We start from the raw sequence: 13849 nt of genomic DNA on the forward strand, positions 1-13849 counted from the left end.
CACTTGACCGTGGTGGATCCATCAAATCTCCATTGTCAGACTCATAAGAAATATGACCCTCCACATGTGCGAGGAGGGAATTGATCCTATCCAAATAGAATCTATGTCTTTTTTAGAATCCTTTTGATGTCTTCCAAGGTGGCGAAGACATTGAACCTCTCCACTTGCTTATCTTTCAGGACCATATCCAACAAAGTTTTCATTTGCTAGTGCAATGCTATTGAATTTAGGTATTGCTTCTTCCTTCACCCGGTGTGCCCAGGGTCAATCACCCATGTCAGCATATCCTCTAAGATTTTTGAATCAGAATGGGATTGTCACTCAATCCCTGCTTGAGTCTCCAATCTACGAATTTCCTTCCTTGTCATTAGCAGAACAACATTGAAGTAGGTGGTCGTTGGATCATGAGCAAAGAGTTTCACCCCTCTTCCCCTACGAGCCACTGCCAACTCCCCCTCTCCCCACATATACAAGACATTCTTTGTATTATTGGTATAGCTGAGACACAGGGGGCACACTTAGAGGACCCACTGAAAATTCCATGGCTTACAAAGAAATAAGAGAAGAAACTAGACGAACTCACTTCAAGACCAAGACTTAAACCTACTAAATCATCTTTGTAACTCAAGACACATGTTTCAACCTCGATCGGGGTAGTTGTAGAGACAATAGAGGTTGCAACACCCTCGATGGATGACCCACTCCCAATACCATGAAACTATGGAATAAACTTAGATAAAACAAAAAATCCTAGAAGCTTGAGATAGATAGACAGTTACAATAGTAAATCACCAAGAACAGACTAGCCAACCTATTAATGAAATTGAAAAAGAGGCACCCCAAACTTTTCATTAAGACCATAAACTCATCCTCCAATATACGCAAAATCAAGAAGCCCTGGAGACAACTACACAAACATACTACTAAGTTCCCTCGACCTCTTTCAACAGACAAAGTGGAATTCAACACATGGACACACTAGCTCTAACAACATAGACTCGGGAAACAAGCTCTTGAAAAGAATAATAGCTAGACAATAAAGGAAACTGACCAAATAACCATGAACATACTCGTTCATCAAGGAAGCTCTATTGCATCTCCCGATTCCCACGTGGACTGACTATTTTACTTCCTTCAACTTCAACTACAGACCCGCACCAGGACCCAAAGCACCCCAATGTTGCAACTAGAATAGATAACATGTAATGGGAGGCCGAGGACTAGCCCTCGCCTCCACTCAAACCGCCACAAGCATAATCCAAAACATTCATGCAACAATAAATAAATTGCAATTGCCAAATATTGTATTGCATGCAAATCCATGCGAGGGAAGGTTTCACCCCCTAAATTTAAATGCACATGACCTCTAGGGGGTGGAAGGAACTGCCTTCAAAGCCTCCATATCATCCATATTAACACCCCCATTGGGGCATAATATTAAATAATTATTCAAAAAAAAAAATCAGTGACCTTTTTAAACCATAAAGATCAATATAACCATAAATTAGTATATGTATTTTCAATATAAAAATCAATAAAACAGAGTATCATTAAAAATCTAATTAGGCAGAGAGGTTTATTCTACAATTCAATATGAGGGAGATGCGTTAGTACTTTCATGTTGAACTTGAAGTTGAGATGTATCTTTTTCGAAATAAAAATAAAATATTCACTAAATGAATGAATGAATGATATTTTAACATCCACAAGACTAAAAATGGTTTATGGGCACACCAACCTCCCTACTTTTTTCCTTTTGCAATTCAATCATTTTCTTATTCAAATTGATGGTGAGTTGACCCAACCTTCTAATAGTTCCCTCACTAAAAAGACAATGCCAAGCGACCAATGTTAACATATTGTCATAAGTGACTCTGATGTCTCTAAAAGCATCACATTCCAAAATGAAATATTTTTCTGATTTCATTGCCACAGAAGCAAAAAAAAGTACACACATGTTCTTCCCAAGCTTCTTTAGGTCTTTTCCATTGTCTCGTTTCACACCGAAGTTTATGCGATTTGGTTCTTAATTGAGCAATAATAATCTTTTCTCTCCATGGAATGCTAGCTCCAATGTATTATTTTTGTTGGATATCACAAGTGGGGTTGAATTCCTGAACATAGTACTTCTTCTTTCTACCCAACGCCTTTTCCCATAGATGCTTACGAAACTTCTCCATAACAAAGTTCTCCAACTCCTTGCTATTTGTCAAAAAAAAGATAGTCAAAAACAAAATATAAATATACATATTTGGTTAGTTTCATTGTTGCTTTTGAGTTAATACTTAGAGTTTACAAATGTCCATATTAAAATAGAAACTAGTGCGGCCATATAAATTAAATGGTCAATAAATATCATTAGGCATCAATCCATGATAGGCATCAAAACACTTACTTCATTATACATTTCACATTGCCGAAATTAAATAAATAAATCATAAAAATTAATTTAATTATAACTCTATTTTAAATAATAATAAATATTGATTATGAAAAGAATTAGTTATGTCCACGAGGTCTTGGATAGATAGTGATCGGGTACTTTGTTAAGGCACTCCTTGATGTGAATTCATTGGTTCAATTCCCTGCGTCAATTAGGTTGATAACCTAGATATGATGAAGATGTATTCCCACCAAGCTTACAAAAAAAAGAATTAATTGCATATAAATTAAATGGTTAAAACTTAAAAGTCTATAGGCATCAATCCATGATACTCATCAAAATACTTCATGATATATCTATTTTAAATAATAATTATTATGAATTATAAAGGAATTAATTACACCAGTAAACATTCTTATTTTGGAATGTATAAACCACATTCAAATCACTTAAGGCATTACACATATTCTTCATATTAGGCTATAATATCAATATTGTTTTTAATTATTGCTAACCAATATGTATATTTATTTTTGTTATTTTACTATAGTTGATATGGTCTTTTTATTTAATGAATATTTCATTGTGTTGATAGATGTAATTATTTTGGAATCGTCGGCTGGAAACATGAATCAGTAATGGGGAAGAGTCTTCCTACCTCTTAGTGGCAAGTCCACAATCATTCTCGACCATTGTTCTTATCGTTGTTAATGGGATTGTTTCCTCTGCCTCCTCAAATGATTCATTTATACCCTCTATTCCATTTTTTGGTGATAAGGGTGTCGCCTCTCCTCCAAGTCAGGTGGGATCTCGTCAAGCTCCCACTTAATCATTCTATGACATTGTAAAATTTGCAGCTATCAATCACCCATCTTCTAGTTTTAAAATGTTGCAGTCAATGAACCTCCCTTGATAGAGGTTTCCTTAGGGGATGAGGCCATAAGAAAAGAAAAGTGTTTCTTTGAGGAAAGTATAATTTGTAGGCTCAATGGTGTGTCAACAAATACTTTTTACCTCCATTCATGGATTATTGAGCATTGGAAGCCTCTCATATCTACAGATCTGAACATTTACCCTCTAGAAAGAGGTTATTTCATTACAATTTTTGACAGAGCTGGTGATCATGAGCTGATTTCATATTTTGTTCCATGGTTCTGGGGTAGTGCAGGGATCTCTATGCATCCTTTATTTCCCTGTTTTGATCCTCTCTCAGCATCAATTTCAACTGGACTAATCTGGGTAAGGCTTCCTAATTTCCCTTTGGATATGTGGAATCTTGCTACTTTGACTTCAATTGGTAATTCTTTAGGCAGATTCTATTGCCAAAGTGAAGACAAAAAATATTATATGAAGTCCACATATGCTTGCATTTGTGTGGAAATGTTCTTCAATATGGGATTTCCTACTAAAATAAAATTAATTGTCCCCAGCTATTCCTGGGTGCAAACTCTAAATTATGAAAATGTTGAAAAATGCAACAAGAAATTCTCAATTTGAATTTGCCTTGATTAAATTGAGAAAATTCGAATTTTCACATTAGTAGACAACTTGGATATAGTTAACTTGTGTGACATGGCTTGTTTCACCTATTTTAATTAGTTAATTCGAGTTAGGGGCATGAAGTTCAGTTGTATGTAGTGATTCTAAAATTTTAGGAGCCTGGGTTGAGTCAATTTCAGTTATAATCAATTAAACTAGTTCTAATTGTTAATAAAACTAGTTGGTGGTCAATTAAGTAGTGGGACATCAGTCTAACTCAGAAATCATCTAGTTAACTGATCAATCATCTAATAATTAGCTCATGCATGCAAAGAATACGAGTTGCCTAGTTGTGGTGGAGTTTCCAAGGTAATTAACCAACAATTGTAAACTAGTTGAGTGTACAGGTGTTGCATGAGGTCAGGTGATCAACCTTGAGGAATTGCACAAGAATTTTGGACGAAATTCTTAATTAATAGGGGCATATTTCCTCAAGAATTGCGCAAGGAAATAGGGGCTCAAGTAGAGGCATAAATTGACGAAGTCTAGGTCATAGCTTCTCAATGAACAAGGAGATAGGTAATGCACTTGCATGTTGTGTCTAGTTGAGAAAAGAAATTACAGTACATCTCTATTCATAATATTAATGTAAGTAGACATTGGAGTTTTTAGCAGATTTCTTTCCCCAAGAAAAATATTGTGTTCATTTGTGTTATTTCTTATTGCATGTCTGAAATTTTTATTCTAGATTGTGAATTACATTCCACCAAGCAATAGAGTAGGTTTGTTTCTTGTGCTTTTGATTAAAACTTCATGAGAAATTGAAAATATAACCATAATTTCTACATGGTATCAGAGCATGATTCACATTAGAACAATAATTTTGAAGTTGTTTCTTAGGAGGTTCAAATTTGCAGTTCAATGTAGCAGGATCTCTTCATAGTTGGGAATAGTACCTTCAATGGGATGAGACTAAAGTATGCTTTGGAAGGCAACTCTAATTTCATTTCATGGAAGGATCACATGGAGGCGGTGTTGGATGAAAATGGATTGCTATAATATGTAAAGGAATACATTGGAAAACCACAGGCATCTGATGCACAATACCTAGCCTAATGGAAGAAATATGTACCCAAGGCAAGGAGAATAATCTTAGAGGGAGTGTGAGACCACATTATCTCAAATATCCATGGGAAATAAACTCCTTTCGCAATGTGGAAAGCACTAACAAAGTTGTTCGAGAATAGCAGCGACCACAAGAAATTGGTGCCCAAGGATAAACTTCGAAATATCAAGATGTAGAAGAATGACACTATTCCACAGAATCTTAGCAGATTCACACAAGTTCATGATGAACTTGGTGGGTTTGGTGTTAATGTTGCAAAAGATGACTTGGTAAGCCCAAATCTTCTAGGCCTTCCCAAAATATGGCATAACTACAAAGATTCAGTGAACGGGAGGGAAAAATTACCGAATTGGGAACGCTTATGGTATGATTTGGTACAAGAAGAGATAAGGTGGAATACCAGATATGGAAGTTCATCCACAAAAGTAGAAGAGGACTTTGTTATAGTTGACAAAGGATTGAAGGCAAAGGGAAGAATTCCCAAGATGAGGTTAGATCCAGCTAAGAGAGCAAGAAGAAAGACTTGTCCAAAATTAAATTCTTCAATTGTCATGAATTTCGGCACTATGCTATGGAGTGTCCAGACAAAAAGTATAGCAAGAAGGATCCTGCAATAGGAGCAGCAGGTGAAGCCTTGGCTTCACAGTTCGATCTTGACCTCACCCTTATTGGATGCATGGCCAACACAATGATGGGGAGTGTTTTGTACTTGGACTCAGGTGCATCATTCCACATGACAGGGCGTAGAGGGTTTTTGAGTGACGTGGAGGAGAAAGAAGGTATAGTGCGACTAAGATAGGTACAATCACCTTTCAGAGGGAGTTAGGATCCCCTCTCCGACTCAAGGATGTCATGTTCATTCCAGGCCTAAAGAAAACTTTCATCTGTGTAGCAGTTTTGGAAGACCGTGGTTATGATGTGATCTTCAACAAAGGGAAAGCATTCATGAGACACATAGCCACTGGACAGGTCAAGCAAATCGGGTTTCGAGTCAAGAACCTATATAAACCTGAGGTATAAGATGCATGTACAGCCTTGAGGATAAAGACAAAGATTAGAGATATGATGGTTGAGAGCGAGCAAGATAGACTTCTCAAAATTGAGCCTCGGGACGAGCCTCAAGAAGTTGTGGATCAGCCACAAATCGAGGGGAATAGAGGAGGCAAAGTGGAGACATCCACTCAAGCAGACACCTCCAGTGGGGGGATATTTCAAGCCAAGTGGCTATAGGGAGAAATTTCAGCCATACCTCTAGGAGTGAGGTGTAGTGATGTAGATCTGTAGCTCCATAATTGCATAAATTTAGGCAGGGTCTATTTAGGTGTTCTCCTCATGGATCATTACCTTGCTACAGGGACCCACATTATTCAGTGGTAGGAGGATCAGTGTCGGTCAGATATTGAGGAGTGTAGAGGAGTGTTGACAATAGAGCAAGAGACTCAGTATCAGAGTCAGCAACAACACAAGTTTCCTAATAGACAATTGCAGACACAAATGATTCAGTTTTTTTTATGCTTCTTAGTTGTAGTTGTTGAAGTAGCAACAACAATAGTGAGATCATGCAGTACATTACATAGGTGCAGGATAGGGGTGGTTGATAATCCCTTTCTTACTAAGAGGGAGTGTTGAAAAATGCAGCAAGAAATTCTCAAATTATTTTTCCTTGATTAAATTGAGAAAATTCGAATTTCCACATCGACAAAAAACTTGGATGTAGTTAACCTGTGTGACATGGCTTATGTCACCTATTTTACTCAATTAATTCGAGTTAGGGGCATGAAGTTTAATTGTATATAGTTATTACTAAATTTTAGGAGCCTACGTTGAGTTAATTTCAGTTGTAATCAGTTAAACTGGTTCTAACTATTAATAGAACTAGTTGGTGGTCAGTTAAGTAGTGGGACATCAATCTAACTCAGAGATAATCTAGTCAACTGATCAATCAGCTAATAATTAGCTCATTCATGCAAATAATACGAGTTTACCAGTTGTGGTGGAGTTTCCAAGGCAGTTAACCAGTAGTTGTAAACTAGCCGAGTGTATAGGTGTTGCATGAGGTCAGGTGATCAACCCTAATTGCGCAAACATTTTGGAGGAAACTCTCGATTAATAAGGGCATATTTCCTCATGAATTGCGCAAGGAAATAGGGGCTCAAGCAGAGGTAGAAATTGACTAAGTTTGGGTCAAAGATTCTCAGTGAGCAGAGAGATAGGTTACGCATTTGCAGGTTGTGCTTAGTTGAGAAAAGCAATTGTAATACATCTTTATTCATCAGTTTAATGCAAGCAGACATTGGGGTTTTTAGCAGATTTCTTTCCCAAAGAAAAATATTATGTGCACGTGTGTTATTTCTTATTGCATGTCTGAAATTTTTGTTCTAGATTATGGATTACTTTCCACAGAACAATAGAGTAGGTTTGTGTGTTGTGATTTTGATTAAAACTTCATGAGCAGTTGCAAATCTACAACATAATTTCTATAGAAAATGTCTCTTTTTGTTGTAGAGTCTGCTATGAGATTAGACACACTTCAAATCTTGTCCCAAAGATGGGAAGACCAAGTCAAAGAACTCTTCTCAAAAACCAAGGTGGTGGGAATGCACAAATTTCAATAATTATTCAATTTCAAAGGAGGATTCCCCTCTCGTTCACTACAATGAATCTTATGGGCAAAAGGGTACAAAATTATCAGAGCCCAAGAACGATCCTCCTCAGGAACCAATAGTCCCAACCATGAACCATTCAATGTCAAGCAGTGAAGCGATGGTATTCGATGTAGCAGAAAATGAAAGTAATTTTCCTGTCTCTCTAAAGGTGCCACATGGAAAAAAGACTATCGCGAGAAACCCTCTAATTTTGGATAAGAGCAAATCCATAGTAGCAACCTCAGGGTGCGATGACTTCAACAAATATCAGCAGGAAGACTCCTTCATGGGCAGACCAGGCAGAAGTGGTACTCTCTTCTTTGGACCAAAAGAAGGAATTTGATAGTAGAATTTCCTCAAAAAGGGGTGATTCTCCAAAATCGACAGAAAATTTGGGTTGGACCCAAGTGAGAAAAAAGGCGAAAAGTAACTCTCCTAGAAAGACAAAAAGTAACTCAAAGCAAAAAAATTAGGTAAGGAATGGGTTGCAAATATATCTAGATTTTAGGGTTTTTTTGGAAAGTCTTTAGTTTGAATGGAATCAAATTCCTAGTAGAGGGGCATCCATATGCAAGGTTTTGGGTTGATTGTGCATGCTCTAAACCCAAACCTTCAAGGAATTTTGGAAATTCTAGTTCTCAATAGAAATGTATTGATTTCGGTCGATCCCGGTTTTATTAATATAAATTTGTATCAGTTTTAATAATAATAATAATAATAATAATAATTTGAAATAAACTTATAATTTAGTTACTTTTAATGATTTTTTTAATCTTTTGAATCTGATATGTATCATGAGTTAAGTGTTTCATTGTAATATATAAGTTACACATATATACATTAGAGAAAAACATGTAACAAGATTCTTAACCATGTAAATTCACCCTCACTTTATCATGGAGATTCTTAAACTAAAAAAAGAGTTTGTTACAATACATAGGCCAATACCACGGCTTATCAATATAGCATGCCCAATAAACCATAACTTATGTCTTTTTGTTTTCAATTTATCAATTTAATTAAAAGGGTGAAAATAACATAACTACTTTTAAGATAAGTTTCAACCTTTCATTTATGAGTACTATAAGTTTATTCTAGAATATTATGTTTTGGTTAAATCCCTACCAAACACTTAATAATTATTTATAATTAAATTAAAATCTCACAAGCTTTAAATTATTTGCTTAATAAAAGAAATATCAACTTTAATATATATGTGTGTATGTGTGTGTGTGTGAATTAATAACATTATGGATATTATAGCTTAGTATGAAAAATAATTTTTAAGTCTTTATTTCAATGTCCATATTAAGTAACATAATTATATATCATTTTTGTATATAAAAAAAATAAAGTAATTGAAAAAAAAAAACCCTTTTCAATAGGAAGAAAATGTGTAATTAAAATGTGTAATGTCTTTCATTTATAAAAGTATTTTAATGTAAACTTTAAATAAAACATTTGAATATCCATATTAACTAACATATTTCAATACCAAATATATATCTATATATATATATATATATATATATATAGAGAGAGAGAGAGAGAGAGAGAGAGAGAGAGAGAGAGAGAGAGAGAGAGAGAGAGACGCACACACACTTTAATAAAATAATATCAATTTGATATATATAGAGAAAGTAATTAAAAATAAAAAAATTCCAATTTTTTTTTTTCCAATTACATGATAAATGTGTGATTCATTTACTTTTAAAATAATTAAAAAACATATGTTCAAAAATATTTCAATGTAAGTTACTGAGAATTGGAAGCCTCCTCTCATCTCTGCAGATTAGAACATTGGCAAGATGGTTTTTCATTACAATTTTTGACAAAGATGGTGATCTTGAGCTAATTTTAGATTATGGTCAAGGGTTCTGGGGTAGTGCATGGATCTCTATGCAGCCATTCCCCTCTTTTGATCCTCATATGGGAAATCTTGCCACTTTGACTTCAATTGGTAATGCTTTAGGTAGATCCTATTCCTAAAGTGAAAACATAAAATATTATAGTCCACATATGCTAGCATTTGTGTAAACACCTAAAATATTATAGCCCACATATGCTCGCAATTGTGTGAAAATGGACTTCAACATGAGATTTCCTAATAAAATAAAGCTATTGAGCCCTAACTACACCTAAGTACAAACTATGGATTAACCCTGCTATGAGACTGGACACACTTTCAAATCTTGTCTCAAAGCTGGAAAGACCAGGTCAAAGAACTCCTCTCGAAATTAAAATTAATTAAAAGTAAAAAATTAAATTTTTTTTGAGTTGCGTGATAAATGTGTAATTCATTCAATTTTAAAATAATTAAAAAGCATATTTTTAAAAATATTTCAATGTAAGTTTCAGATAAAATATTTCAATATGTCTTTTAAGTAAAATACTTTAATAGCAATTATATAGATAGACTAGCACTTCCATATAAATCAAATGGCTAATAAACACCAATACATATCATCCATAAGAAGCATCAACTTATCACATCTGATGATTTAAAAAATAAATAAAAAATTATAATTTTACTTAAAAATTATTATTATTAATGATTAAAATAATCAACATATAAGTTAAACATATATACTTTTAAAAAAAATATGTAACAAAATTATTAGTCATAAAGATTCACCTCCACTTTATCACAAGCTTCTTAATCACGCTTTGTTACAATACCATGAGAGAATACAATGGTCAATACCACATGGCCGAAAAACAATAACTCATTTCATATGACACCAACCCATATGTTTTTTTCTAAATTAATGAATTTAATTAAAAGAGAATAACTACTGTCCGCATGTGGTAGCTCAAGCGGCAGTGGCCGTGGAAATGAAGTCTCACCGAACCGGAAGTCTTGGGTTCAAATCTTGGGCTACCCTTCCCCCGTAGTGAGGTATGTAATGGACATGAAAATCAGAGAGTCCTACCAAGCTTACAAACAAAAAAGAGCATAACTACTTTGGAGATAAATATCAACCTTAGATATGTGTATACTAAATAAAATATTATGAGAATGACTCTTATGGATTAATCACAACAATGCTTTTTGGCAGCTACAAAAAGTTAAATAAGAACCCTATTAAGAAATTTTGCAAAGAGGTTGTGTCAACTATTAATTCTAGTAACATCCCTAGCCCTATCAAAAAGAGGCTTATTGTTAGAAACCCCCTCACCCCTAGATCTATGGGCTTCCCAAAATCCATAAAGATGGGGCCCCCATTAGACCCATTGTCAACACCATAGGTGGGCCCACTTATGCTCTTGCGAATTTTTTAGCACAAAATCTCACACCCCTTGTTGGCCATACAATAATCTTTTGTTAAGGATTTTTCTTCCTTTGTTAACGAACTTAAGGATATTAACCTTGATCCTAGGGATATTCTTGTCAGCTTTGACACCGTCTCTCTCTTTACTTATATCACTAACAATCAAGCGATGTAGGTTATTAATTGCATAATCAATCATTGATACTACCAAGTTAGTTGGTCTATGCCTCACCTCCACTTTTTTCAGTTTCCAAGGTGAATTCTATGAACAGACTTGTGGAGTAGCCATGGGTTCTCCACTCTCCCCGGTTGATGCAAACCTATTCATGGAAGGCCATGAATCGAGATCATTGGCTTTTGCCCCTCTTTGCTTGTAGCTTTTGAAGATGTTTGTTGATGATACCTTCCAATTCACCTCATGGTCATGACAAGTTGGATGCTTTCCTTTTACATCTTGATAGTCAATCTGATTCATTAAGTTCGTGATGTAGACAGAAGTCGATGACAACCTTCCTTTCGTTGATGTTCTTGTTTCTAAGAAAGGAAATGGTTCATTTTCTCACCAAGTTTTCCATTAAAAAACTCATACTAAGCAATACCTTCATGCAAGTTCTCATCATTATCTAGCACAAAATTTTGGTGTTCTTAACACACTAGATACCCAAGCTCTTAGGATTTCTTATGAGAGTCACTTTGATGGGGAAAAATCCCATCTCCTCAAATATTTTAAAAATAAGGGCTATAACAGGCATCTAGGTTTTAGATCTTTCCATAAAGCCAGTAAAGGACCCAGGTAAAGGAAAGATCTTGTTGATTTAGTTAACTTCTTGTACCAACCTGGGTTGATTTTCCATGTAAATGGAAAGACATTATAAAGGAAAAATGAGACAAAGGTCGTGGGACACATATTCCCAGCTAAATGGAGGGAAAAACACTCCAATAGGCAGCACTTGTGGTTAATTATTGGATAAATTAACATTGGCATTGGCAAAAGATAAAAGGGAAATAAATGACAATTAATTCAAGAAATAAAGGAAAATAGAAGAAAAAGAAGATGAAGATACAAGAATATGCATGCAAAGGAAAATGAAAGAAATTGAAGGAAAAGGAAATAAAAGGAGAGAGAAAACATTCTATGAATCTCTCTTAGTTACTCTTTGAATCATACACTTTTGGTTACTCTTGGACATTTTAGCTTTCTGTTATAGACATTTTTGTGCCTTACAGCTCTAAGCATGAAATGTCCATAAACCAAGGGATCCTAAGACCCTAAAAGTGTTGTTTCGGCCCCTAGAGGAACAAGGTCAACAAATTACAGCTTCTCCCAAAAGTTCTCCACCAGAAACTGCTCAGAAACAGTCAAATCAGGATCATTTCAACTGCTCCACTAGCTAGCTGCGTTGCATAGCACCCAAGTACACTAGCTAGGTGCGGTGCAACGCACCTAAATGCACTACCAGGGTGCGCTGAGCGGGAAATGACAAATGGCAGTGTCATTCTGCGAGGTGGACAGACAATGGAAGCTTCCAGAATCTTCCCCAATGACACTTGCCTCACTGAGTTCGACCAAGGATGAGTAAGAGGCTCTCAGTCTCCAAGTGGAAGCAAGAACTGACAGAGAGAAGCCACTAGTCAAATCATAAGCTGACTCATCCTCTTTGCATACATCTATATATGGATCCCTCATCCCAGAGATCCAGAGGCTGGAATTTTGTACATTGCAGAGAATTGTTGTTGGTTTTGAGATAGAGATCAGAGTATTGGGTGATTTATGTTTTGTTGGAGGTGAAGAGGGGATTCCTTTGCTGGGGGGTTGATGCTGGATCAGGAATCATCGGTTGTAACTCCTCCTGGACCTTCTTGTTATATCAATAAAACTATTTGAGTTTCTCCTACATGCTTGTGTATCAATGATGTTTTGTTATATTTGCATGTTTAGCTTAAATCTGATCCTAAGCTATTTATGAATATAAATCCATGTCTTTGTGTAGTTTTCCTCTTCTGTGATCTTGCAGGAACTTGGTGAAGCTGGGCAAGTAAGGGAGTAGGTAGCTGGAAGCTGTCAAAGAGGAGAGAGATTGGATCAAAGGACTAGCGCAAGACACAGGTTGGTTCATCCTATTCCTCTTCATTTATATTTCATAAAGAAGAATACGAAAATAGTTTTCTCTATTTGTTTCTAAGGTACTGTCACACCTTAGTGGGATAGGGGCGTTCTGAGTAGACACTTTTCCCGTTAACAAAATGGCGACTCCACTGGGGATCGTGTCTAGTTAGTTTGTTTGTGTTTCTCTTGTTGTTTGTTTCATAAACACAGAAGTAGCAATCGAACTGCATTTGCCATTATCAAATGCAAAGTAGACACCTGCTACTTCAATCCATTCACTGGATTTGTTTATGATTTGAACAGCTGATTCACAAATGATCTGATTACCCTTTGTGATAGCTCTTAGACCTCCTTTAAATCCACCCTCTGATTGTGCATTACTGATTGCTTTTACTCGGCCAAAAACCATAGATTAAACTGCAAACCATGACCCAGAACCCGGATAGAATTCTCGTTTCTGCCCCAGCGCAGGCTCTGTGAAGAGATTCTGCATTTCAACGCAGTTCCCAAGAGGGCTACCTGCGCTGAAATTCAGTTTCTCTGTGTAACAGGTGTGCTGATCAGCCTAGCCCTGTGCAGCTGAGGTTCTTTGCTTCATTTTTTCAGTTTTGTCTCTGATTTTGCAGCCTGTGATCAGTGTATGTCTGTTTAAAAACCCCTTTTCTTTTGAATTAATTCCGCCTCCTTTGTACAAAAAGACTGTAGATGTTCTTTGTGTGTTTGTTACATCATTTACAGTTTTCCATTGAAAGAGTAGAATAGTCATACTGTCACCCTTGGATTTAGATCTGTCGCAAGTGTCGATTTTGATCTTAGGAGAAAGTTTATTTGCTGTTG

This window comes from Pinus tabuliformis, chromosome Q (assembly GCF_031772625.1).
Source record: "Pinus tabuliformis cultivar Carrire ecotype Pingquan chromosome Q, CPIR1, whole genome shotgun sequence".
NCBI classification, from domain to species: domain Eukaryota; kingdom Viridiplantae; phylum Streptophyta; class Pinopsida; order Pinales; family Pinaceae; genus Pinus; species Pinus tabuliformis.